The 26853-nt window shown below is 42.2% G+C and overlaps 1 protein-coding gene across 3 annotated transcripts in view; it reads right to left on the bottom strand.

Moving 5' to 3' along the window:
* The window catches only part of PDE4B (phosphodiesterase 4B), a 201714-nt gene that overhangs the window by 130561 nt on the left and 44300 nt on the right, over positions 1–26853 (bottom strand). The window lies entirely within an intron of this gene.

The following is a 26853-nucleotide window of genomic DNA, read 5'->3' as shown; positions in this document are numbered from 1 at the left end:
CCCACCACAGAGCACAGCCGGCTCTGGCTTCCATCATCAGTTTTATTCAGGGGAGGGTAGAACCAAATAAGTTCGAGGCTGTTGAATCAGCAGAGTTGCCACTCAAAGCAAAGCTGAGAAGGCACCCGCCCTCTCCCCATCCCAACACCCCTCTGGAAGCACCAGCAGCACGCGGAGGTGACTCCTGGGGATGGTCCTGTGCGGGGATAAGGGTTGGACTCCATGATCCTTGTGAGTCCTTCCAATTCTGTGATTCTGTGAGGCTGCTCATGCCTTTCTGAAAACTGCAATGATTCCTTGAGCCCGTGGCTCACTTTGCAATTCCAACCCTAATTCCTCGCCTGCTTTTTAAAGCCCAGCAAGTGGCTGCGAGCGCAGTTAATCTATATGCAAATGAACGGCGTGCATATGGCTCCGCTCTGCCGAGGACCCTCGTGCGGGGAAGCGGAGCCGCTCCAGCTTTGTTCCACAAATGTTCCCACTGCTATTTTCACGGGATGACGTCCTTAGTGTCATGGTTACAACAATGCTGCAGGAAAGCATCGCTCTCCCTCTCCCCGCTGATGAACAGCTGAGCCATCGCCAGCTCCCTTCCCCCTCCAAGGCTCCCCCCTTCCCAAGGGATGAATCCCACATCCCGGTGGGTTGGAGGGGAGCTACAAGAAGTGTGAGGGGTCTGAAGCTGCTTTTTTAACATCAAGGGAAGAATGGAAGGTAAATTAGCCCCAGGCACTCGGTGCAGCAGCAGTTAACAGGATGTACTGAACACAACCCTCATCTCCTCATTATATTTTAATGGTCTTTGATTATTAAAAAAGTTACTCAGCACTTGTGAAGGCTCCTGAGCTGACTCTGAGCTGTGCTTATTACCCTGTCATTTGTCAGAACCCCGATTTCATGCAACAAAGAACAATATTCCCAGCAATATTCCCAACTCAGTAATCCCTGGGAGCTCCAGGAGAGGCCTTTGACCCTTTTTCTCTGAGAGATGGAATTTCAGCCTATTTTCTCCCATTTACAAACACAAAGTAACTAATTTTTCATCTCACCAAAACATTACCAACCTTAATAACCAAATAACATACTGGAATGCAGATAAGAAAACCTTATTCAGGAATAAATCTCCACAGCTGGGCTTTGCAGTGTTTCTTTCCCACAATATTTTGTATCTCGAGCCTTGTATGCAAGTTTAAATCTTCATTTGAATTTCAAAAGATACACTATTTTCTATTACCTGTTGGTCCTTCCTGAGAAGAAGATTACTCTTGTCAATCTTTTCCTTATTATGCAATTTTCTCATTTTTAACATTACTGAATACTCCTGTAATTTCACTATTATCTGTTTTCAAATCAGACTTGAAGGAGAGGTTGCTTTGGGGTCTGTTGTTTTTTGGGGGGTTATTTTTGAGTTAATGACTCCTACCTGTGTCTTTCATGGAAGAAGGCAATAATTAAGCTCCAGAATTTCAAACATTTTCTTGACACAACCATTGCTTTCCCATTATCAGACTCCCATTTTTCCCTCCACCACTGTTTTTAAAGTGACAAGCAAGTGACAACCACTAAATGTCAGCACAGAGAACTGGCAACAATGGCAAATGACTTGTGACTGAACCTATTTCAGCAAGTCTAGCCACTCTCTCTGCCACAGCATCTCCAGAGTTCAAACCAATTAAAATAAGTTTGAAAAGGCCAAACCCAACACTGTTTTCAGCTGGTTTTGCCCTTTCCTCCCTTTATTTGTCTTTTGATCCATCAGCTGGGCACATGTTTGCAGTCAAAGATGCTCCTTCTTTGGCATGATCACCCAAATTAAACTAGCCCAAAGGAAAAACCCTCAATTCCTGGTAAAATCTGCCTTAATTCCAAAGTTTCAAGCAGCCAATAGAACATGAAATACTTGAAGTATGTCATGAGCTCCTTTGAATTTCAGTCATGAACAGTTTGGAGGGAGCAGGATCCTGTACCAGCAAGACCAGCTCACCTGGGCATTTCTGTAGAGCTTTGCTCTTCCCTCCAAATATGACTGATGGAATAGCCAGGTATTTATGTAAAGAATGTGTTTACTTGACTCCAAATTTTTCCAAGACTTTTTTTACTAACTTTTTGCTTCCTTGACTTTCTCTCATGATTTCTTCATCAGTAAATCAGTGCATGCAGTGAGGAAGGCAAGACTGCCTAAAATAAAAGCAAGGAAAGTCAGATTCCTTGAAGACAAAACATCCCAAGGTAGCTACAGCATCCACATTCCTCACTTTAAACCTGAACAGTTACTACAAAATGTGTTTCAAGATTCCAGCAGAATCATAGAATCGTTTAGGCTGGAAGAGACCTCTAAGATCAAGTCCAAGCATGAGATCTTATGCAAGAAAAATACCTGCCAGAAATGAGTGTTGTTGGACTTTTAAGTCTTGCCACAAGGTACAACATACTGATTTCTGATGATTTTTAAGTGTTTTCAGTGTTTGAATAACTTCTGGCATTTCACAAAGTCACCTGAAAGTCTGAGAGTGCAAACACATCAAACTGCAGGACAGGACAGAAATTTCCACCCTCCAAAATACTTAGAAAAAAAAGGGTTATTTTATTAGTAGGCATTTATTTTCAAATGAAAGGCTCTGCTGATTCCATTCCCCAACAAGGATATTTTCCCTGCATGCAAAACCCTCCTTGGGATAACTCAACAGAAAAATCAGTATTTCTTTCTTACTGCATTTACAACTTAACAGGAGACGGTTGCTGGCACCTCATTTAGTGTGTGTAACACTGAGCCCTGAAAAGGAAGAACTTGTTTCAATTTAAATATCAAAAAGACTCAAAATGTATATATTTAAAGGCCAAAACTCCCAATGCTCACTCTTCTAAAGCACTACAAATAACACTAAAAATCCTGTTCTGTGTGTCTCTTGGTTTAGGTGTTTTCCCTAAGCCTGTGATAAGAATTGTTGCTTAATGAAGAAGGGGACACTCAGAAATTGCTCTTTGTAGAGAATCCACTTCAATGAAATGGAACAAGTCATAATTCAATCTCCAAAACAAATAACCACCCTGCATTAGTTCTCGTTATTGCTAAGCCAGAGAAATATGTAATCATTTCCTATTGTCCTTGATTTGTTTGCGCTAAACTTTGCTACATATACAAACAACAAGGTCCTGCCAATCTGAGAATGATATAATTTGTTTAAAAATAAGGATCTGCATCCACAAGCAGTAAACACATAAAGGCAGACCCCACAGAAAGGATTCCCATCACTGGGACAGCAAATTCACAGCACTCAGTGACTCTGGAGCAAAGCAGAATCTCCCAGGAACAGGACAGAATTCACTCCGTTTATAAATTCATTAGGTCAAAGAATCATGAACATCATAGAATGGTTTGAGTTTGGAGGGACCCTAAAACCCACTTTGTCCCACCTCTGCCATGGGCAGAGACACCTTCCACTATCCCAGGTTGCTCCAAGCCCTGTCCAACCTGGCCTCGAACACTTCCAGGGATGGGGCAGCCACAGCTATTCTGGGCAACCTGTGCCAGGGCCTCACCACCCTCACAGGGAAGGATTTCTTCCCAATATCCCATCTAACCCTGCCCTCTGGCAGTGGGAAGCAATTCCCCCTTGTCTTGTCCCTCCAGGCCCTTGTCCTGTGGCTGCCCCATCCCTATAAGTGTCCAAGGCCAGGTTGGACGGGGCTTGGAGTAACCCGGGATAGTGGAAGGTGTCTCTGTCCATGGGAGGGGTTGGAACAAGATGGGCTTTAAGATCCCTCCCAAGCCAAACCATTCCGTGGTTCTATGATTACACTACTGTGAAATCACATGGTGATACTGTGAAATTACATCCTCACAACACTCCATAATATAAATGACATTAAGAGGTTTCTAAGAAGAGAGGCCAACAGCTAAATAAATAATCTTTGTTTTAATCCTTGAAAATGTTTGGTAACTTGCACGACATAATTAACAGAAAATATTTTTTTTTTTTTTTGTGAAAATTGCATGACTTCATCTCACTGAACAAACTCGTAGGTGAAGGGACATGCAATGTGTCCCATGAAGCAAAGCAGTTGTTAAGAGTGAGGGACAGAAAGTAATGTCCTGCTAAATTAAAAATAAAACAATCAAGACATACACTGCTGAGGCTGGTACCTAAGTGGGTACATTCATCCAGGCTGCCAATTGCCACTCAAAGGCTTCATAAACAAAATAAAAGCTTATTAAGGATGTAATTCAAATTCTGGGTAGGTATATCCAATTCTGTCCAGAACAGCTGGAATCAGAGTGAGGGATTATCCACAAAATTATAATTAACCTTGTAGACAGGGTTCCTGGCTACCATAAAGGGCTGCCTTTATTCTATTGTGTAAGACAAGAAGAGACCAAAGAATTAGATTAACAATACAAAGATTTATACTTCAGTAAGAAAGAACTACAAAATTAAATCCTACCCATGAAAATCCTGGTGGGTTTTGGCATCAGAGAGTTTGGAGATACAGACAAGAGTTTGGGGATACAGACATTAACTGAAATTATTTCCCAGCAGTGAATCCAGGTGAAAACTCCTGTGGGAGAGTTGCACCATTTGCCAGTTCCTCAATTCAATCAAAAAAATGTAATTAAATAATTACCTGGATCTCACAGACCATCATTTAAATAATTCAAGTAAAGCAATGTCATTCTCACTCAAGTGCTAGGCAAGACAATGGATTTTTAAAAAATTTCATTCTTGTTACATAAAAATCATGAATATAATTTAGGGGGACAAGACTATTAGGAAGATTTCCTCGTTGGGGGTTCTCCCCACTCCAGGTAAAGGTGACAGCTACACAACCAGCCACAAAATACTGACTGTATTGTTTCCATGGTCACTTGATTAACTGTCATAGTAACAAGGTAGTAAGGGATTTGTAGCCAAGTACCTCATCTTATTATTATTATTCTTGAGGCAATTCACGGAATCCCAGCATCTTTGAGGTTGGAAAAGCCCTCCCAGCCCATTGAGTCCAACCTGTGCCCAATCCCCACCTTGTCACCCAGCCCAGAGCACGGAGTACCACATCCAGTCGTTCTTTGGACACCTCCAGGGATGGGGACTCCACCACCTCCCCGGGCAGCCCATTTCAATGCCTGTCAACCCTTTCCATGAACAATTTCCTCCTGATGTCCAACTTGAACCTCCCAATTCATGACATGGGTTTTCACACTCTGTTTATCACGAAATCCCTTGAAGTTAATTGTGAGGAAGAATAAATATGGATGATGGACTTGACCCTGTAAGGCACTCAGATCCCCACTGATCCACCTGGACAAACTCTGGTTCCTACCCCTACTGCTTGAAGTGATCACAATCAAAAAGCTTTAAAGCCCACCCAGTCCCAGTGGAAGGGACACTTTCCACTAGACCAGGTTGCTCCAAGTCCCATCCAACTGGACCTTGGACACTTCCAGGGATGGGGCAGCCACAGCTTCTCTGGGCAACCTGTGCCAGGGCCTCACCACCCTCACAGGGAAGAATTCCTTCCCAGTATCCCATCTAACCCTGCTCTCTGTCAGTGGGAAGCCATTCCCCCTTTTCCCGCCCCTCCAGGCCCTTGTAAATAGTCTCTCCATCTTTCCTGTTGGCCCCTTAGGGTACTGGATGGCCACAATTAGGTCACCCCAAAGCTTCTCTTCCCCAGGCCGAACAATCCCAATTCTTTCAGCCTTTCCTCACAGGCAGAGCTGCTCCATCCCTCTGATCATCCCAGTGCCTTTTCTGGACTCGCTCCAGCAGCTCCATGTCCTTCCTGTGCTGGGACCCCAGAGCTGGAGGCAGTGCTGCAGGTGGGGTCTCACCTGAGCAGGTAGAGGGGCAGAATCCCCCTCACCTGCTGCTTTAGCCTGGTACCATCTCCAACACATTTAACACCCCCAGAGTGTGACTGCAGGGACGACTAAAATGGGATCTGTGACCTGTGCTGTCTTACGTAAGTGCAGTCATCAATCTTCCCAGCAATTATTTCCCTCTCTGACCCGTGGTTCAAAACAACAGACACAGATGGGAGGTGACTTATTCCTTCCCGGGGAGGGCCATACTTTAATTACAATGACTAAGGAGCCCTGTACTTTGCACTGTAAGACCAACAGTGCATCGAACACAGAGGTTAAGGAAAAGCCTCAACTAAAAGCAGTGATGTGGCTGCTACAATACTCCCTTTCCACTGCACTACACACCCTCTGCTGCTTCTTTTCAGTGCAGATCCAGCCTTTATCCCTCGCAGTCATGTGTACCAACACACAGAGGAAGGCAAAGGGTGGGAGGTGTAGTACAACGACTCACAGCAGAGAACGCCGTGGCAGCGTTAGCAGAGGTCTCCTTCCTCCCAGTTTGATGTAGCAGAACGAGGTTTGTACTCACCTACCTGCCTGCATTTAAAAAGAGGCTTTAAATAGGTAAATGAGTAATGTTTTTTAAAATACATGTTCTTTTATGTTCAGACCTGTTATTTTACTACACGTTCTACATTGTCACGGGGCCCCTTCCAGCGCCCAAAGGGGCTCCAAGAGAGCTGGAGAGGGACTTTGGACAAGGGCCTGGAGGGACAAGGGGGAATGGCTTCCCACTGCCAGAGGGCAAGGTTAGATGGGATATTGGGAAGAATTTCTTCCCTGGGAGGGTGGTGAGGGGCTGGGATGTAATTCCCAGAGAAGCTGTGGCTGCCCCATCCCTGGAAATGTCCAAGGCCAGGCTGGACAGAGCTTGGTGCAACCCGGACTAGTGGAAGGTATCCCCACCCACAGAAAGGGGTGGAATGAGATGAGCTTTAAGGTCCCTTCCAACCCAAACCATTCCAGGATTCTGTGACCTCTTTCAGTGTTGTCTCAGAAGTTCCCTTGAATATCCACACACCTCTGTCATGAACAGAAAGACACCACTGTGAGGGATTTCTAGAAGTCATCTGGTCTCTTCCCACAGTCCAAAGTACGTTCAACTAAATCCAAAACTTTCCAGCCTCACTCAACAAACAATTCAGGCTGAAGATCTCCCAGCCTGCCCAAGCAATAGAGTTCAGTTCCTCATCATTCTTTACCAGACTTTTCTGAATGTTCAGAGCCTGCTTGTCTCCCTTGCTGCAGGTCTTGCTAATTATTTCTTGCCCTATTGCAGCAGATGTGGAAAGAAGTTTCCTTCTCCTGAAATTATTATAGAACTTCAAGAAAGCACATGCCTCGAGAGTAAATAACACCAATTTTTAAATCTTCCCTGATGGGCACTGTTTGCCATTTTCTTTTCTGATGAATATCCTACTTTGGTTCTGTATACCACACTCTTTCACAGCAAATTTCTGTAGCATCTCCTAAAATTAACCTGTGAAAATGCAAGTTATTTGCTCTGAGGATGTTTCCTCAGGCTTCTCTAATGTTACACCTGCCTTTCTGGACACAGAGGTTACAAGCAAAAATATTGCTCAGCCATCCAAACAGAGGTATGTATTGCAAGAGCAAGAAAACTGTTATTGTAACAGATTACAAAGCACAAAACAATTCGTTTCTAGTGCTGGAGGCAAAAGTATCCATCCACTCTGTTGGCCTAATATCAAAATTTCAATATTAAAGCAGCTTTTCAGTGCAAGTACAGGCAGTATTCTTCAAGTGTGATGTGAACACACAGACCTGACACGCAGCTCATCACCATGAAATTGGCTAAAACCACTCTAAAATTAATTTAACAATTATAGTTGGGAAGATGCCCCCAGATTAATGAATTACAATTTGTGTTCTGGATATTTTCTCAAGTAAACAAGCTGCAACATGAGTACATTCTATTGTGCTTGCTTGCTGAAATGCCTACGAGAAAGCAACCGTGAATCATCTGAACAGTCATGCTTCTCAAAGGGAAAATCACTCAGTAATACATTTAAATAACGAAAAAAAATCTCTCGTGGCTCTTCGCTTCCCAAATGCTCCACAGCTTCCAGGTGGGTGATGGAGGGTCACCGGGATTTATCAGGTGACACATAAGCAGCTTCACCTGACAGGTATCTGCAAAAAGTCCCAGAACCCTGAGGCAGCCATGAAAAACAACAATGGGATGGTCACTCCTCCAAGCAGAGGAAATCCACTTCCCTGGGTATCACTCAGCAGCCAAGACAAGACAGAAGCCTCCAATATCCATATCCTCTCCCTCTCTTTTCTCATCATATATGGTGAATTAATGGTGGAAATTGCTAATTGTGGTTTGGTCAAGGAGAGCCTCCATCAAACATTTTTTCCATGGTTTCGACTAGAAGTCAACACTTGATGGCCATAAATCCTGAGCAGAACATTCACTAACCCAAGTCACACAGATACAAACAATTTGTATCTTCAATATAATTATTTGTGTGAAAATCTGCTAAATCTCTATTTGGTGAAAATCTACTAAAATTCAGAAAAGAATTTATGAGATGACTATGAACCTCTGAAATAAAAGCCCTACAGATGAAATACATGGTGGAAACTGCAGGTTCCTCTCATGCTGTGCTGAGTTAAAAGCTCACCCATAGGCACCGAAATCAGCCCAAGTGAAATGAGGCAGCAGCTTGGCCAATTTGTGTTGGAAGCAGAAGAAAGAAATGGGGTTTATGTTGCAACCTTCTGTTTTTCAGCCTTGTTTTTATCAGAGATCAACTGTCCACAATGGCACAACATCTCAAATTTTGGACTGGCCTAATTTCCAATTCTTACTTCAACAAGAAAACTGAAACTAAAACTTCATCAGGACACTCCATGGATATTTTCAGCTGTTAATGTATTAACTGAGGGTTTGTTTTCCAAAACTCATAAAACCCAGCTCCTCAAAATCCAACACACTATCAGGGACTGTGGGTTTAACCGTGGTGAGAAGGGAGGAACGAAGTATTCACACTGCACTCCTTCCCAGCACAATTCCCAGGACACCAGATAGCTTATTAGGAGACCGAAACCCAATTAAAAGTAGTAGATGAACCTAAATAGCAATTGGGCTAGCTACTGGATTGGGTTTGCTACTGTTTCAATCCCAGCATGTTGTCCTATAGTATTTTAAAAGGGAAAAAGTAAAAAGCAAAAGAAAACCCAAAACAAACACCACAATCAAAACCTGGGATAAGGTCAGCTCCTAAATAAATAAATAAATAAAGTAAATTTAATCTCTTCTCAAAGATCTCATTTGCACTTTGGGATAATCTCTTGGTGACTCAAATGAAACCTTCAGTGCAGAGAAGGGGATGGGTGAGGAGGCAACGTGTATTGTCCAGGTACTCTCTGGAGGATGGTTTCCTGCTCTTCATAAAAGACCTTCCCAAATCTCCTGCCAACACACTGCAGGTTAAACATTCCTGGAAAACATATGTGGCTCTGGTGTATGTTGAAGAGCAGAGACCTCAACCCTGTAAATGCCCCCCCAGAACCCAGAGCTGCCGTGACAGATCTGGAAAGCGGGAGCAGGTTGGGGAAGGTTGGTCAGCAGTGACGCGCCTCCCGAAACATTCCCGTTATCGCCGAGTAAGGATTAAGGCTGATCAGGCAGAAATCACATTTCCTTGTGTAGGTGGGAACATATGGGAGTTGTCACAACACAAGCTCCCGCAGATGCACATCACGGAGCCTCTCGCATTCCAGGACTCGCCCCGGCCACGGGAGAATTTGTACATTCATTACTCCAAGCCTGAAAGTGATGTTGCAGGAGGGTACCTGGGGTCTCTCCCGGTGCCTCACACAGCCAGTTCAGAGCTTCCAGCAGAGAAGGGAAGGTTGTGCAGAGCCCACATCAATTATTCCATTCTACACCTACCAGTTTCAGCGATGTTTTGTTGGATGAAGATTGCTTCAGTCCCAGGCAGACTTTCTGTAAGCCAGAGGTGGAGGAATTCCTCTGCATGAGTAATAACCCAGGGGCCCAGACACTCAGTTCTGATACAGGGAAATCCTCTTTCTGGTGTTTGAAAGCCCTTTCAGCTGGAAGAGAGGAGACTGAGGGGAGACCTCATTGCAGTTACAACTTCCTTGGGAGGGGAAGAGAAGGGGCTCTGTGGGGACCAGGGACAGGACCCCAGGGAATGGCCTGAAGTTGTGTCAGGGCAGGTTTAGGTTGGATCTCAGAAAAAGGTTCTTCCCCCAGAGGGTGGTTGGGCACTGAACAGGCTCCCCAGGACAGTGGTCACAGCACCAAGGCTGCCAGAGCTCCAGGAGTGTTTGGATGATACTCTGGGGCACCTGGTGTGACTCTTGGGGATGGGCCTGTGCGGGGCTAAGGGTTGGACTGGATGATCCTTGTGGGTCCCTTCCAACTCAGTGCTCCAGGAGCCACACATGTGGCTGATGCCAGGCTGCTTCCTGAGACAAACAGACAGACAGGACAGTGACGGGCTCCTCTGGAAAACAGGACACACACACTGCCCAGAAGGGGCTCTCTTGGACTAAAGAAGCAGAAGCAGAGCTGCTCCCAAACTAAAGAAGTAATGGTGACTTCTCTGGCTCCGCCTGTATGCCATCAGCCTGCCTCCTCTCACCCATGGCCCTCTGGACACAAGCTCATCCACACCTGCTCCTCACCAAGTATCCAGAGCGACTAACGGTCTTGCTTCCAGGCTTCAAGGCCCTGAAATCATCCAAGCCCCCCAAATATCACAACACAAGCCTGAGTGATAAGTCCGCTCCTCACACCCGGCCATGGTGTTCACCGACCACCTTTCAAGCTGTGAGATGAAGGCCCACGGGAGCAAAGAACCACTTTCAATCCACTCTAATTCCACTTCCAATCCTGCTGCTCTCCATTGTCAGTGCAGACACTGTCATCACTTCCCACTGGGACATCAGGGACACACGAGCACAGCCTTGTCCAGGTGGGAATTCACTACCATGGCTTTGCCTATTGTAAATTGAAAGAACAAGTGAAGAGCAAGGAGAGGCTCTACCTGGATGCTCTACAAACAGTAACTCAGAAACATCCAGCACAGAAAACTCCTTCTGCTCTGTCCTCAGAAGACTTAGACTTGATGACCTGGAGATTAATCTTCTGCATAAAACGTAAATCCAAGTATAGCAGCAGGAGGCCCACACATGTCACACCAATCAAAACAGCTCAACCCAACCAGTTCAGTGAAGGATTACTGCAGTGCAATGAGGAAAAATGCTTTAAAAGCTAAAGCCAGTATCTTAAAAATATTGAAAGATATGTGCCCTGTGCTTCTAAAAATTAAATGCAAGATTAGAAATGTGAAGTCAATATATTTCCCCTCAGCTGGAATGTGGATTCATACACTACCTACGAGGCAGGGATTGGGAAAAGCAGGAACAAAAATAGATGCTACAGCTGATTAAATCCTCAGCTAAACAAATTGTCTACAGGAAAATGCATTAGCCTGAGAGATGCAAGAACAGCAGGACAGTCAGATGAAATTGGATTCCTTAGATCATATGTCGAAAGCATTAGAAATTCTCTTGTTTATCAGGAAAAATTAGCACAACAGGGATACTCCAGGCAGAGAAAACCAAACCCAGTGCTCACACCTGGAATGAGAGTGTGTATGTGAGAAACCAGACAGGTTTGAGAGAAAATAGAAAACAAGCCTAAAAAGCCCCATGGGATTAGGATAAAGAAAGATTAAAATAGGAAAACAGTCGTCTTTTAGCTAAAATAGTTGTGCTGGTTGTCAACATTTGTTTTCAGGTATTAAAAAGAAAAAACCCAGAGTGTTAAAAGATAAAAGTATTATGAGAAATAATGGGATGAAATGCAGAACAGAAGTGTAAGTTATTAGAAGAACCACAATATTTACTAAATATGAATAGTTCTGATCATTTGGTATATAAAAATACAATTAAACACAAGGTATTCAAAAATACATTAAATACATATTATTATGGTCAATTCTTCAATATTTATTCTGCTCCTATGTTGTCAATTAAAAGAATTCCTTGTTAATTAGGAGTCACAGACTTTGAGGGTGAGGGGAAGGAAGACGTTGTGGATAAACAATTAAGTCTGAGTTCCTTCCTAGTTTGTCAATTCTTTATTTGTACTGTATCTATACATCCTATTTAACATAAATACCAAGCTGTAGAGAAGGCTAGTGGATTATTTCCAAAACCACTTTGTGGTGCTGAAAGGATGACTAAAAAGGATGACAAATAAAGCAGCCTTAAAATGAAAACAGGATCTCGTTCCTGTGAGACCTGTGACAGTTTTTCAATACAGAAATTATCTCCTGGAAAATATATTTGCAATGATTTTAAAACAGGAATGGTTCCCTATCAGGTACCTATAATTCTATATGTGCTCAGCCCTTCCTCTGGCCTGCACTGACTCGTCCTCACCAAAGTGAATGACATTTCCAGCAGCACAAAAGACATACAAATAATACTGATGAAACCCTTAAAAATGTATAAATCACAGAATCATAGAATCCCAGACTGGTTTGGGTTGCAAGGGATCGTAACATTCATCTTGTTCCACCCCCTGCCATGGGTAAGGACACCTTCCACTAGCCCAGGTTGCTCCAAGGCCGTCCAACCTGGCCTTGGACACTTCCAGGGATGGGGCAGCCACAGCTTCTCTGGGCAACCTGTGCCTCATCACCCTCCCAGGGAAGGATTTCTTTCCAATATCCCATCTAACCCTGCCCTCTGGCAGTGGGAAACCATTCCCCCTTGTCCTGTCCCTCCAGGCCCTTGTCCAAAGTCCCTCTCCAGCTCTCTTGGAGTCCCTTTAGGCACTGGAAGGGGCCCTAAGGTCTCCATGGAGTCTTCTCCATCCCAGAGGTTTAAACCTTCTGGCAACCTGAGCTCAGGCTATTCCCCCTTGTCCTGTCACTCCAGACCCTTGTAAACAGTAAAGTTTGATCCCATTTTGGGGTACCCAGCTGGAAAATGAGAAGAATATCAATACACAGAAGTTTTCCACTTTATTCAGTGGAGTCACTGGGAGCTCTGCAGCACTGCAGAACCAAACTTAACCACAAATACCTCCTACAGCAAACACCTCTGACATCTGAGGCATCCAAAATCTAACCCATCATAAATCTCCAATTTTTTAATTGCAGCAGAAAGCCAAAAACCCTAAAACCAAATAATGCTCTCCCCAAAAAAAATATATTCTTCAGCTATACCACATGCTTAGTGAACACTGTCACAGGTTGATAGCATGAATTAATCAAGATCACACTTATACTTATTAAGCACTAAGAAGCTTTTAATCCTGGTTATTCCCTTCAGTTGAGTCATTATTAGCATCTTTTCTTGCCTTCCTGAAATGATTAACAGTGGTGACCTTTTCAAAATTTGGAAGGATCTTTCCTGCATGCAAAGTAAAACCGCAATTGATTAATGTAAAGTACAGCACAAACCCAATCTACCTAAATAATCTCTGTCAACAATTAATTTAACATTAAGGAAGTCAAACAAAAATGTGTAGTCAGTAGTGGGTCTGTTTTTAATTCATTTGTCCTCTTTAATATCCTGCTCAAGGCAGGAATTATTGGTGACAAAACCAGTCACAGTTATCACATCAATTTAACTTCAGCGCTTGAAGCTGCAGAGATCGATTTTCCAACATCACAAAATTTCCCCATCACAGTTTCCTGGTTCCTGAAACCAAAGAGACTCACTAAAGCCCTGTGAAATACCAAATCAATAGCAAAAAACACCCCAACACCTCTCTCTTATAAATAAACAAATAAACAAAATTCTACCCCAAAACCACTACTGGAGCAGCACTTATCAAGCAAAAATTAGTTGCTTGAAGGAGACATCTGCCACAAGAAAAGGGTGACTAAAGGGGACAGCTCTAAATCTCCAAGTGATCCTACTATTTCTTCTGACTCAGGTAAAATTACCTGTATTTTTTGGGAGCAGTTCTCCCTTGGAGTGGGCAAATCTACTCAATTGTTACAAGATTCCCAACCCAGGCCCTTTATGTCAAATTGAAGCATCAGATAATTCCCTACACCAGGGTCACACTGAAATGAAAAATAAAGGGTTATTTCTGATTGCAACAAACTGCTGTTTCCAGAGATTTCTGCTTTACTCTAAACCCCAAATGCTTTCAAAAGGCATCTACTTGGAAAGGTGACATATGTTATAATACAGTGTTCTTTAAGTCTCTGAAATTCTTCCTTTGGCTTTGAAATCCAGCATTTAAATTTCTGAAAATGCAGATCAAGAGATCCAGGAGGAAAATAGGCCATTTGCAGCTCTGAAAAGCATCTGTATTAGTGTCTGCTGTTCTCAGTGGAGGCAAAGGATTCCTGAACATTAATATCTCTGCTTTAATTCTTGTCCCTATTTGAGATTTGCTTTTATCTCTCCTATCTCTTTTTAACCTTTATCTGTGGTAATTGTATTTGTTAAGTCTTGTTAATTAAGACTGCAAGCTCACCAGGGAAACATCCTCCCCTTTGTTTTCCAGTTCCATATCACGCCTGGCAGAAGTACAGCATCAAAAATGCATCAGATATTTGGTTCAACAAAACCATTTCATAGAATTCTGGAGTCTAGACATAAAGGTCTTGAAGTTCCCCTGTGTGCTTGTATCAGAACTGTTCTGCTTACACAACTTAGTGTTTTAATAATATAATATTATTTAATTAGAATTACTTACTGCTTCTGGTGAGAGATTTTAATATTGACTATTAAAAAAATCGATCAGAATTAAATCATTCCCTTTTCCAGCCAAGAGCTGGTGCCCTTCAAAGGTTCACAGGCTTGTCCCAGCATCCCTCCCTCCACACTGACCTCTCAGTTTGGTTGTTGTGTAGTTAAAGGCTGTGTTTTTATTCTCTTTGTCTACGGCCAGGAATGTTTTTTAGTCTATACAACAAATTAGTGACCGTAAATTATTCATTAGATACTTAAGCAAATTCTCTACTAACCCCCCAGTAAACTGAACAAAAATACATTATAAATTCTACTTTTCTCTACATAGCATAAATACTACATTTTTCCAAAGATTCCTTAAGGCATCACTCGCTTTTGCCTGAAGTGACACCACACTAAAAGGCAGCTTTAATAATCTGTTTTATTTTCTTGTCCTCCCTTTCCTTGAACCATTAATGGAAGTGAAAGCAAAGATGTAACCCAGCTTGTTATCTTTGCAAAATCAAATACATTAGACAGGGTATTATTTGCCTGAGGCAATGCCATTTCCAGTTTGGATCACTGCTCCCCAGGACCATTCCGGTCACAAAGGAAGAAACTGGGATTTGACAATAATTGTGCCACTCACTCACAACAAGCAATTGCTCTTTCACCAAGAAACACTTTCCACCCCAGTACATTTGAATGAATAAACCTGTGGTGTTTATTACACAGGAAATATTTGCCTTAAAGTCTCGGAATAATTCGAATTTATTTCACTTTACCTTCATTACACATTAACAAGAGAAATCAGAAATTAATCAAGACTGTCTTATGAGAGCAATTTATCCTTAACCACTTGGAAATTGGATTTGTAACATTAAAATAGAGTGTTTGTTTGGATGAGAATCACTAAATAAATCAAAAAACTTTAAGAACTAAATGCCTGGGACTTGAACCTCTGGGTTGACTGCTCCAGTTGTCCCCAGTTTGAGGGGCCAGTTGCTCTGCTGTTGACACCATTTTCCAATGTCTAGTTGTTGGTTCTGCAAATTTTGGCTAATATGATGGATAAATGGCATCACCTGAAGATCTGGGGATATTTGTGTTATAGTATCCTCTAAACAACTCGAAATGACTGTTTAAAACATCAACCCTGTATTTTTGAGCTCACTTCCACACTCATTATTTACACCATTAAAAACAGACCTCTCAACATTGTGCTTGACTATGCCCCGCCATGTTCTCTTGCTTCTCAAAATCACAGAATCACAAAGGTTGGAAAAGACCTCTAAGATCACCTAGTTCCAACTGCTCTTCTCCCATCCCTTCAGCACTGAAGCAAGATCATGGTTTCTCACTTTACTGCTCTTGATATTTAAATAACAAGTGAGAACAAGTCAACTAACAGCAAGACTGAGTAAAAAGCCAGGTCTCATATTTGAGGCTGAATGATGTTTGAGGCTGAATGATGTCCAGTGACAGAGGTGATTGTGAGTGAGTGATTCAGATCAGGATGGACAGGAATACTCTGACAAATCCAATTGTCATCTCAGGCCGCAGAGAGAATTTTTAAATTTTCCCACATCTATTATTATAGAAGAGATCCTTGATCTTAATTCATAACATTTTTCCAATTTCACTTTGTGAATTCCCATCAGTTTAAGTCCTTTTAATGAATTCTAAATTCTTTTAACCCACCATTAAAACCAAACCAATCTCCCAAGTCCACCTCGAGGCTCTTCCAAGTGAGTACCCTGCAAAGGGAGCTCACTGTCAGATGTTGTTAGTGGTGAATGTTCTGTGAATCCTCAAGAATACAAATATGCTCTGAACACAATAAACAACCTATCAGAAGGCATTTCTATCCTACAGAGCAGAGTCCTGACATTTTTTACTTAGTCTTCTGTGGACGCCTAGTCATTGTGGAGCAGAGTCCTAGAGGGTGTGGACTCCCCATCCCTGGAAGTGTTCAAGGCCAGGTTGCATGGGGCAACCTGGTGTAGTGGAAGGTGTCCCTGCCCACGGCACAGGGGTTGGAACAAGATGAGTTTTAAGATCCCTTCCAACCCAAACTATTCCATGATTCACACAATCTGAATACATGAAATCTCAACCCAAAGTACGAAGACTATTCTCAAAACCCTCAATGCTTTCCAAGCACGGCTGAAGAAGATTCACATTCAGTTCACAACAGGCTGACCAACTGGAAGCATTTACAACTTGCTACAGGAGTTTTTTTCATTGTAAAATAACAACTGACAAGTACAAGACAAACAGCAATAATTGGCCGCGCCAGGCACACTGTGTGTTGCAACCACGGATGCAGACAGCAAGGCAGGAGCTGCTTTCTGGGATAGGCTGCAAAAATAGCAAAGCCTGACATTTAAAGATTTTTCTCCTTCCTTCTGGAGGCAGGTTTCAAGCACAGTAGTGCAGATTTTCGTCAGTCTCTTCTTGGAAACAGAGCAAAGCCTCAGGTCATGGTGATTCAGGAAGGTGTTTTAGTTGTGGGCAGAGTGGGAGAAGACAATCTTACGTCTACGGGGATGGTAAAGATTCACACTTCAGAAGGTAGAAGAAAAGGCAGCAGCTCAGTATGGATTGAGACTTATAGAGATTGCCAAGATATTGTACTCCAGAGAAGCTCATTTCAGATCATATTTGTACAAACTGTGGGCTTCTCATCACACCAACTTCTCTTTCCATGTGCATCTTCCAGTGTCACCTTCTCCATCCAGGTCCATGTTCTCTCTCTTTTTACTTCTTTGCCATTACACCAGTGTAATCACCTGCATTTCAGCACCAACATGATGAAGCAGGATTGTTCCTCATACATTCATCTCAACATTTAAGAATATTTGTCTTATGAACATCAGTTACATGACAATGGAGTTGTCCCATTTTTGGGGGAAGGGGTTGGGAAGTGGTTTTTTTTGTGGTAAGGACATTGTTTGTCACATGTTTCCATCTGACTTTGAGAGCAAAACCAAATAAATAAATTATGTCTCTGGCTAAGACTCAGAAAAGCATTTGCAGCTTCCATCAGTTTCATCTGGAACTGAAAGAGCTCCAGCTGAAATTGATACCAAATGGCATCAAACAAAAAAGGCTGCCTGGCCAGAATTTATGAATACACGGTGACCTCTTGATGAGGGTGTTTACTGAATGGATACACTGCTCTAATCTATCAGCAAACTGTTGGAAAAGCAAAGCAGCAATCCCAACACCAGCTGGAGGCAGCCAATCCATAAACACTGAGGGACACCACATTTGTTCTCATGTCCCACCCCTGACCTCCAGCAGCTCAACAGAATAGTTTGTTAAGGGGCAATACATACTTTGGCTAATTTAAAAGGACACATTCCCTAAGGAGAAAGAGAAGGTTTTTGGAAAACAGACTCATACTCAGATCTCAAAAGTTTAGAGTGGCTGTGGCTTGCCATCATTAATTTATAGTAATCAGAATTACAAGATGCCTGTAATTACCACTTTGAAAACTTTTCTCCTTAAGTCAACCACTAAAAATACGGAACCACTCAAATACAGAGTGCTGTTCACTCACTCCAGTATCCACAAGCAATTTCCAGGATAAAATGCCAGTTTTAGAAGCTAAGCTAGGACCAGGAACAGAAGTAGTTTGGTTATTTTCCCAGAAGTTTTATGATGTATGAGCAGCATCACAACCTGGATTTATTTGATTTGACTTCCTCCACCAGGTAAATGCGTTGAACAGCGATAGCCTGCAGAGATGTTTGTAAGTCTGGGAAAAACACATTCAAATCTCTTAGGGGTGGTTTTATGAAGATTTGAAAGCTGGCACAGGAGTCTAACTGCAGAGCAGACCCTGGAGGCACTGAGTGTGTGGGTTACTAACCTCAGCTTCTCACCTGAGAGGAACAGACCGAACCTCCCCCAAAGCCTGATCCAAAGGGAGTTTCAGAGGTGATGGTCAGAACTGGAAGGCTGAGAAGGAACTCTGCCTGAGGTCTTCAAAGACTTGCCTCTTCCAAGAGGTTTAATTCCAGCTGCTGGCTCTCGGAGCTGTAACAGCCCAAGGACAGCCTGACACACGAGTGACAAACAGTGATTGTATCAATAAGAATCCATGCTGAGTCACCCAGGAACTGTTTCCTGCAGGATTCATGTGCTGCTCAGCTCACCCTGTCCATCTCTTCTTCTCCCTTTCCTTGCCTTGGCTTTATGTTCCTTGCCAACCTCTTCTGGAGTTTCCACATATTTGATACTTTCTCATTTTTTCTCCATCCCCCTTAGAAGAAGTCCAAAATAAAATAATCCATAGCTAAGTAAGAGGATTGTTTATTTAAGCAAGATGGAATCATAGAATATCCTGAACTGGACAGAACCCACAATGATCCAGTCCAACTCTTGGCCCTGCCCAGGCAAAATCCCAGAATCCCACCCTGTGGCTGGGAGCGATGTCCACGTTCCTGGGCCTTGATGCATTAACTGTAACTCTAAAAGTAATACATAATTTGACTTACTATACTGTTTTAAGGAACTGAGATCTGAAAATACCCTTGAACATACAAGGACTGGATGTCTTCTGAATGTTGCTGAGTTCCCTCAGACCTCATTTCTGTGGAATGAGCTCCACAAAGCACCAGGCTCAGTACAGGTTCTCCAATTAGCTCAGTAATAACGAAACTAATAAAATGGAAAAGCTAATTTTGCATTATTGTTATGAAAGAAAACTTTCCCTCTCACCTAATGAAGTTGTCCATCATTCTGCAATTCCTACCTGCATATGCACAGTGTCAGCAGGGGGCATTAAAGCTTTTGGAAACCAAGTAGCAGCACAAAATGTTTCTAATTTTCAAGTAGGGCTTCATACGGTTCTTTATATATTGAAAAGGGAGCAAGGAACTGCTCATTTACAAACTACATTCTGCACATTTTAAGAACATACAAAAAATACTGTGATACCATGGAGAAAAGGAGGTTCAGAGGGGACCTTCTTGCTCTCCACAACTCCCTGGAGGGTGGAGCCAGGTGGGGGTCAGGCTCTGCTCCCAGAGAACAAGGGAGAGAACAGGAGGAAACAGCCTCAAGTTGTGCAAGGGGAGGTTCAGGTTGGATATTGGGAAAACTACTTCATGAAAAGGGTTGTCAGCCCTGGCACAGCTGCCCAGGACAGGGGTGGAGTCCCCATCCCCGGAAGTGTTCAAAAAACTTGTGGATATGGCACTTGAGGACACAGTTTAATGGTGGTGCTGGATGATGGCTGCGGTGGATGACCTTAAAGGCTTTTCCAGCCTTAACAATTCTATGATTCTATGGTTAAAACTACAAGCTAAAATAATAAAAGGAGGTAATTTCTTAAACATTTTTGTTGCATTTGTTAATCTGTATCTGTAAAGCTCTGCCTGAGCTTGGAGGAAAATCAATTGATTTCTGGTTGTTTTTTTTTACTGATAAAATGAGATGAATGTCTCCTCTTGTCTCAGCCTTCAGAGGGTACAACGTGCTCCCTTTTCCACAACCTATCTCAGAAATCAGTACAGCAGGAACCCAAGGAGTTACTGTACCAAGACAAATATGGAATGAGAGGAAAATTATTCAGTATATGCAGATGGAAGAAACTACCTGCAGGACATTTTTATCCAGAACAAGATTCCTTTCTGAGATCCGCATCACAGACTGTACACAACCACACAATGAAAAGCATCATCCCAGCAATAGCTTGGCACAGGGAGCTACTGGAAGTGCAACAAAATCTCTTTCTCCACGTGACTACAGATTGATTCAGGGCAAATTGAGAAAACGGTTCCTATTTAATTCCATTAAGCGTCGTGCAGATGTTTGGCCCTCATAGCATTTAAATCTGCTGTGGAAAAAGCTGCAATAAATTGCTCTACCATGAGAAAAAATGCAACTTGCTGGTTGTGAAAAAAAGCAGAAACTCTTTGCACAGTTATATGTCAATTAGTTTTGTTGGAAATAGCAAAAACTCAAAGTAATCTGACCAAATCTGATTCCAGTTTGAGTGCACCATCCTGGAGACACAGACAATGTGAGGATGCTATAATGTACCACACCACAAGGAGTTTATCAGGAGATACTAGGAAATCACTGAAGTGTTTAGTCCAATACACACAAAAAAAAGTGGTGTTTTTTACCATAAGAAGAAAATAAATAATCTAATATATTGTTATTTCTCCAAAGTCTTATTCTTACATTACTTAATCTCTGCTCTGCCCCTCAGCCACATCTATTTGTAGCCCTGAGAGAACAAAACAATGTGAGAAACTTAAAAACTGAATATTTACTTTACTTCCCATGTTTCCAGGTCTATCCAAAAGAAAAGACTGAATCTATGCATGTATGTCTTGGAAAATAAAACCTAGTTTATAGTAATAACCCATTCCATGGGCTGTTATGGCAATATTTTACCCGATAAAATAATCAGCTGCTGTTGCATCAGTCTAGCGTTGTGCTTGTGTGTCATTGTTTCAGCGCATTACAGAAATGTCTATGATTTATCAGCAGTTATAGCCTCACATAGCACTGAGACAGGAACTCACATGTGTCAACAGCACTGCCTATTGATTCATAAACTTGGTAAAAGTCACAGCCTCCCATAGGCAGAGTTCAGGTTTATTTACACCTCGTCTCTCAGACCCGGTCAGGCAGTCCCATAGGAAACTGAGAGGAAATGTAATTTTCCTGGTTTAGCTTCCCAAATCTGCTCTCTCCTTCCTACTTCTCCAAATCCACCCATCACAGAATAAGCAGAGCATGTTCTGTGGCACTTGCACATCATGTTGTAACCTCAACTAGTTATGCAGAATGTCCATACCATGATCATTATGGAAGAACCTACAAACCCAACGTGTCAAACCACCCTCAAACTTGTTCCAAGAGACAAACACACACCAGTGGTGCTGGATAAATAGTTGGACTCGATTATCTTAGAGGTCTTTTCCAGTCTGAATGATTTTTGGCTGTGAGGGTGGAGAGGCCCTGGCACAGGTTGCCCAGAGAAGCTGTGGCTGCCCCATCCCTGGAAGTGTCCAAGGCCATGATGGACAGGGCTTCGAGCAACCTGGTCTAGTGGAAGGTGTCCCTGCCCATGGCAGATGAGCTTTAAGGTCTCTTCCAACCCAAGCCACTCCATGATTCTATGATTCTACAATCCTATGATCCCTGTGGAACCCACGTGATGTTCTCATAAGGTAACACCAGGCAACAGAAGTAAAATACTCTGGCTATTCAGAAACAAAAAAGCTGAAGAAGATAAAAAAAATACCAGGAATGGAACAGAGAATGTATGGATCTGCAGTGAAGCCAAGCTACACTGCATAAATTAGGACAAACCACAAATGTGTCTGCCACAGTCTGTCCTGGCAACCAGCTTGAGCCCGTAAGAAGCCAACTGTACCTCCTGGAAACACACAGCTCGAATTTGTAGATGCTATCACAATGGCAAGCTTCACACATCAACAGAGCTCTCAACAAAGCTGAATTCAACAGGAGAGCTTCCTTGAGAAATCACTTTGGCACAGAAAATTTAACTTAATAGTTAAGCCTGGGTATGAGGGTTGGAGGTCATGAATTCTTTAGGAAGGTCTCAGCCATCACAGCAAGTCATGAAACCTCTGAGACTCTCTGTTCCTCATAGACTAGCACACTGTAAACATTAAAAACTTATTTAAAGGTATTAACAACTCCAGAAATAGCTTATTTCTCTGAGAAGGAATCCACTGTCTTTCACAGAATCACAGAATCAATCAGATTCTTCCTCCCCCTGTCAGAAAAATGGCTGAATCTATCAAAATCAAATTACCATTAATATAATGATCTGTTGTACTTCACTTGAATCTTTAACAGCTGGTGAGTATTTTAACACCATCTTTTCCCACATATGTGGCCGGGGGATGAAAGAAGTTGCTCCTTTCTGTTTTCCACGGTTGCAGACAGGGTTTGGAGGGGATATATGGACAGATGTAAAGATGACACAGCTGGTTCTGTGTTTGTTGTGTGTGGGCTTATTTCTATTTCCTCCTCACCTTCACATCCTTTGCAATCCTTCCTGCCACTTGCTGCAAGTGCTCAGGAATTCTCCTTGGGAGACGGACACAGATGGGAGAACATACTCAGCAGAGAAAAAGAGAGGAACCTTCTGGGTTTTCCCCATCCTTTTCCCTCCTCACTTCAGTTTGTTTCGCCTAGGACTTTCAGGAGATAATTGAGCAACACAGTGTGTCCAATACCAGTCCCAGCTCAAAAGAGAAGCTGCAGAAAGCAGGAGAATCATCCTATTTCTCCAAAATGGAACAAGAAGCTCAAAATCACATCAACAACCGGTGAGAAGCACAAACAGATCAGCTCATCAAAGTAAAGACAAGGGTGTTTTCAACAGTGGAACTATGGAAAAGCATCCTGCTGTACATTGAGCAAAGTGGAACCAGGTCCAAAAGCACATCATAAAAAAATCACAGAATCATTTAGTTTGGAAAAGACCTCTGAGATCACAGAGTCGTCACCATACAGCACATTCAGGGGGCAGGCTGTTGTGACAGATACTTGTTTTATCTCACAAGCAGAAGTCAGTTCCCCCAGCCCAAGTATTGGGTGAAGGTAGCCAGGAGAGCTCAGATCTGGGATTCTGGTCCATGGGATGCCAGCACAGGGCAGGGGCCACCTCACCACAGCTGGACACACAGTTAGTGCTGAGAGGGACTCCAACAGGGACATGTCCCACTAGGAGCTCCACTCTACCTTCTGAGTTCCTCCACCGTGATCAAACCACTGGAGAAATTTATGGCTCTTATAAATTACTGTTCTCCTCAGCGATTTCAAACACATAGTTTCCAAAAATTGAGCTTTCTGAAGCACCACTCTGAATGGGGGCTGCCACTGAAGTCTTTCTTATTTGGTTCTACGATCAGAAAGCAAAATCAAACCTGACATCTTCTGATAATTTTCCTCTGCCTATAGTACATTTTACAGCTTCAAGTAATTAAGCAGATCAGTTGTTATTCACCAGGCTTGGAAAAAACTCAAATGCTCCCCTCATGACTGGATTGTGCCATATTATTTAACTTACTCAATTCCACCACAAAAGATTGTTGTGTAATGAAAACAGATCATGTTTTCAAAAAAATTAAGGCTAGCATATGATTTGCATTTTACATTATATATCAAAAAGCAAATGCATGAATGTATTTCAGCTGAAGGATAACCAAGAGAAAATCCAGAGCAAAATTTCCTAGTATTTCATTTCTGTTCTGCCCTGTATTTTCTTCATAAATGAGGTAACAGGTAATCACTAAAATGATGAAAGCTAAATGTGAATTAAATTGGAAAAAAAACCCATGAAAATCTTAATTAAGAAAAGACAATAAACATCCTACTCTGGAAATCCCTTCATTAAAAAGCTCATGCTCCTCACACAGCATAGCCAGTGACTGCCTTTATATTAAGAAACTGAATAAGTGATGTAAATGGTATAAATATTCATAGAATCACATGGTATGGGTTGGAAAGGACCTTAAAGCTCATCTCATGCCATAAGCAGGGACACCTTCCACTAGACCAGGCTGCTCCAAGCCCTGTCCAACCTGGCCTTGAAGAAATATTTATAATCTTGAGGATAAATATTGCAAGGCAAAGAAAACTGTGTTATATGCAGCAGAGTTAATTTATAAAATATTGACTTTCGTTGATAAAACATTTGGGATCTTGCTGAGAAGGTCCTTACTATGGGTGTAAACCTGATGATATTAGGAGTTATTATTTGATAAAAATCAGACCTGTGGAAAATAAAAGCTATCTTTAAAGCTGTTGCTTTGGAAGTCCTCAAGGTAAGGATGGGTTGAGGGAGAACAGACTGTGGACCATGGAGAGGGAATGTGCTGTTTTCTGGCTGACGGGAGAAAGCACCGAGGACTATCTTCAGGAGGTGTCTTCCTCTCTCCAGTGACTCCAAAGGAAACTTTGCACCCAAGGGAGCACTGCATGTCCAAAACTCAGATGCCTCTGAAGGGATACCAAATCATGTCATCTTCTGCCTGCTCTGTTCCTCACAAAACCCCCCAAAACAAACATGATACCAGGGGAACTTTAAGAAAGGAAGCAGCAGCATATGGGCTTCCAGAATCTCTGAGGCAAAAATGACAGATGCAAGAGAGGAATGAGACTTGTGGATTCTGGTGGAGGAAAAAGCCTGGAGGCTATCGAGGTTTTGTGCTGTTATTTGATATGAATGAGGCATTTTGAAGACTGGACACAGCGACAGCAGCCGTGGGAAACTGTTTAAGGGGTTTGGAGCAGGCAGGGATCAGACTGACAGATGTTTGGAGGGAACTGTGATGACATGTTGGCCATGTCCAGTGAGAACTCAACCCTGAGGAAAAGAACAAATTGCAGCACAGAAGCATTTGAGTCATGGCCTTAAAAAAAAGAATTCTGAAAATTTGCTTTCCCTTTTCTTTCTGGGTAAGGTCTGCTGACTGGATATCGGAGCAGACGGGTGACGACATGGATTTCATCAGCATAATCAGGAGAAAGAAGTTGCAATGCATTCAGCCACAAAAGAAGGAAAATGCCTGGGAAAGGCAATTAGTGAAAAAGGAAAGGAGAGCAAGGGAAGACAGAAACTTGAAAATAAGGAGCATAGAAGAAGAACCATCAAATAATGACAATAATGATGATAGAGGTGGTGAAAGATGATGATTTACCACATCACCAACCCCAAACTGAGGAAGTTCCCTGTTTATGAGGCTCTGAAAGTTATAGATTCTATGAAATCCAACAGCATGAATTCATTTCCTTGCTACTATTACTGTGTAGTTGGTATTTCTTGGACATTTACTCCTGAGGTAATTTTCTACCCAGTTACTACTTCCCAGCTCCCCACAAAAGAGCACCTTATGTAAGTGGCATTTTGCTTAGCACAGGTGAGGGTGTTTCCATGCACTGCACAACAAATTCACAACTGAGAAGGACATTCAGGTACGCAGCTGAAATAACTGCCTGCAACACACGTAAACAGCCCTCCAGACATTCCATTGAAATGTTGTATCACACTCTAATAATTCAAATTGTGTTTTAGCATGTGTACAACATGAAAAGATGTCTGGTTTTGTTGTATGGTTTGACATGTTAAGCATGTGCCCACACACAAATAGCCTTGAAACCTTTCTTTCCAAGGGAGATTTTCTTTGTTTCTACAATAGTTTCCTTCTTATCTCAGGTTAAAACACAGATGTGCAGTTCAAAATCACCTGATACTTAAAACTTTTAAAAATTGAGTGTAGAACCTTCTCTCTTGCCATTAAAAATGAACCCAGAGGGATCCCACCTCTTTTGTGAGTTGATTCAAGAAGAGATTATTAGTTACTTCTATAAATATATATTTTTATGGTTTTTCTCCAAACAATCCAGATATCCTGTGCCAAGTCTGGCCACATTCTACTCCCCTAATTCCCAGCAGGACCATCTTTCCACAGCACCCATTTCTCCAAACAGACTAGTGGGGCTAAGACAAGCAGCATCCTGTCATTTCAATGCTCACAGATATGACAGATGTTCCAGGGAATTAATGTGTATAAATCTAAACACGAGTTAGTACAACCAATTAAAATGCTGAAGAACATACTGAAGCCTTTACAGCTTGTAACCAGTTTGAGGTTTTTACTTCTGCTTCGATTAAAAACAACAACAACAACAACAACAAAAAGAAGCAGAAAGTCTGCATGATTCTAGAATTCTAATTTGAATTGAATTGCTACACCCTAAATGCATTTCAAACTGTGTTTAAAGCAAAATTAAAACATCAGCTATCTCAGTTCTACCCAGTACAATTCCCTGGTATCCAAGTTTGCGGTTTTCCCTCTTATTTTTCTTACTGTTTAACGAGATAAAACAACTGTAAGAGCTACAAATTCACTCTCAGATATTAGTAATTCACTTCAAAAGTAAATAAAGCTTTATATTTTAGCATAACTCACATAAATCATTTTAACACAATGTTCTGTGTTAAAAAGTAGCAGACAAGGGTGGGTGTTTCAGATACCCTGAAACACTCAGCTCATACAGAGAGTTTCATCCCCTCTCCTCTGATTCAGTCTATGGAATGGGAAAGTAATGGACATGGCACTGTGTGAGCAGGGTTTAAAAAATTCACATTCCTGAAAGTTTTCTGGTTTAATTCCCACAGACAACTAGTGAATATCAATGGAGGCACCTGGAATTTAAAAGGTGGATCCTGCAAGACACATACAGACTAAATTTAGAAAGTGAGATTCTCAGGGGTTTTC

This window comes from Neopelma chrysocephalum, unplaced genomic scaffold, assembly GCF_003984885.1.
Source record: "Neopelma chrysocephalum unplaced genomic scaffold, ASM398488v2 Primary Assembly neopelma1_97, whole genome shotgun sequence".
Classification (NCBI taxonomy): Eukaryota; Metazoa; Chordata; class Aves; order Passeriformes; family Pipridae; genus Neopelma; species Neopelma chrysocephalum.
The sequence above is the reverse complement of the archived record's forward strand: the minus strand, read 5'-3'. Positions and strand labels throughout refer to the sequence as shown.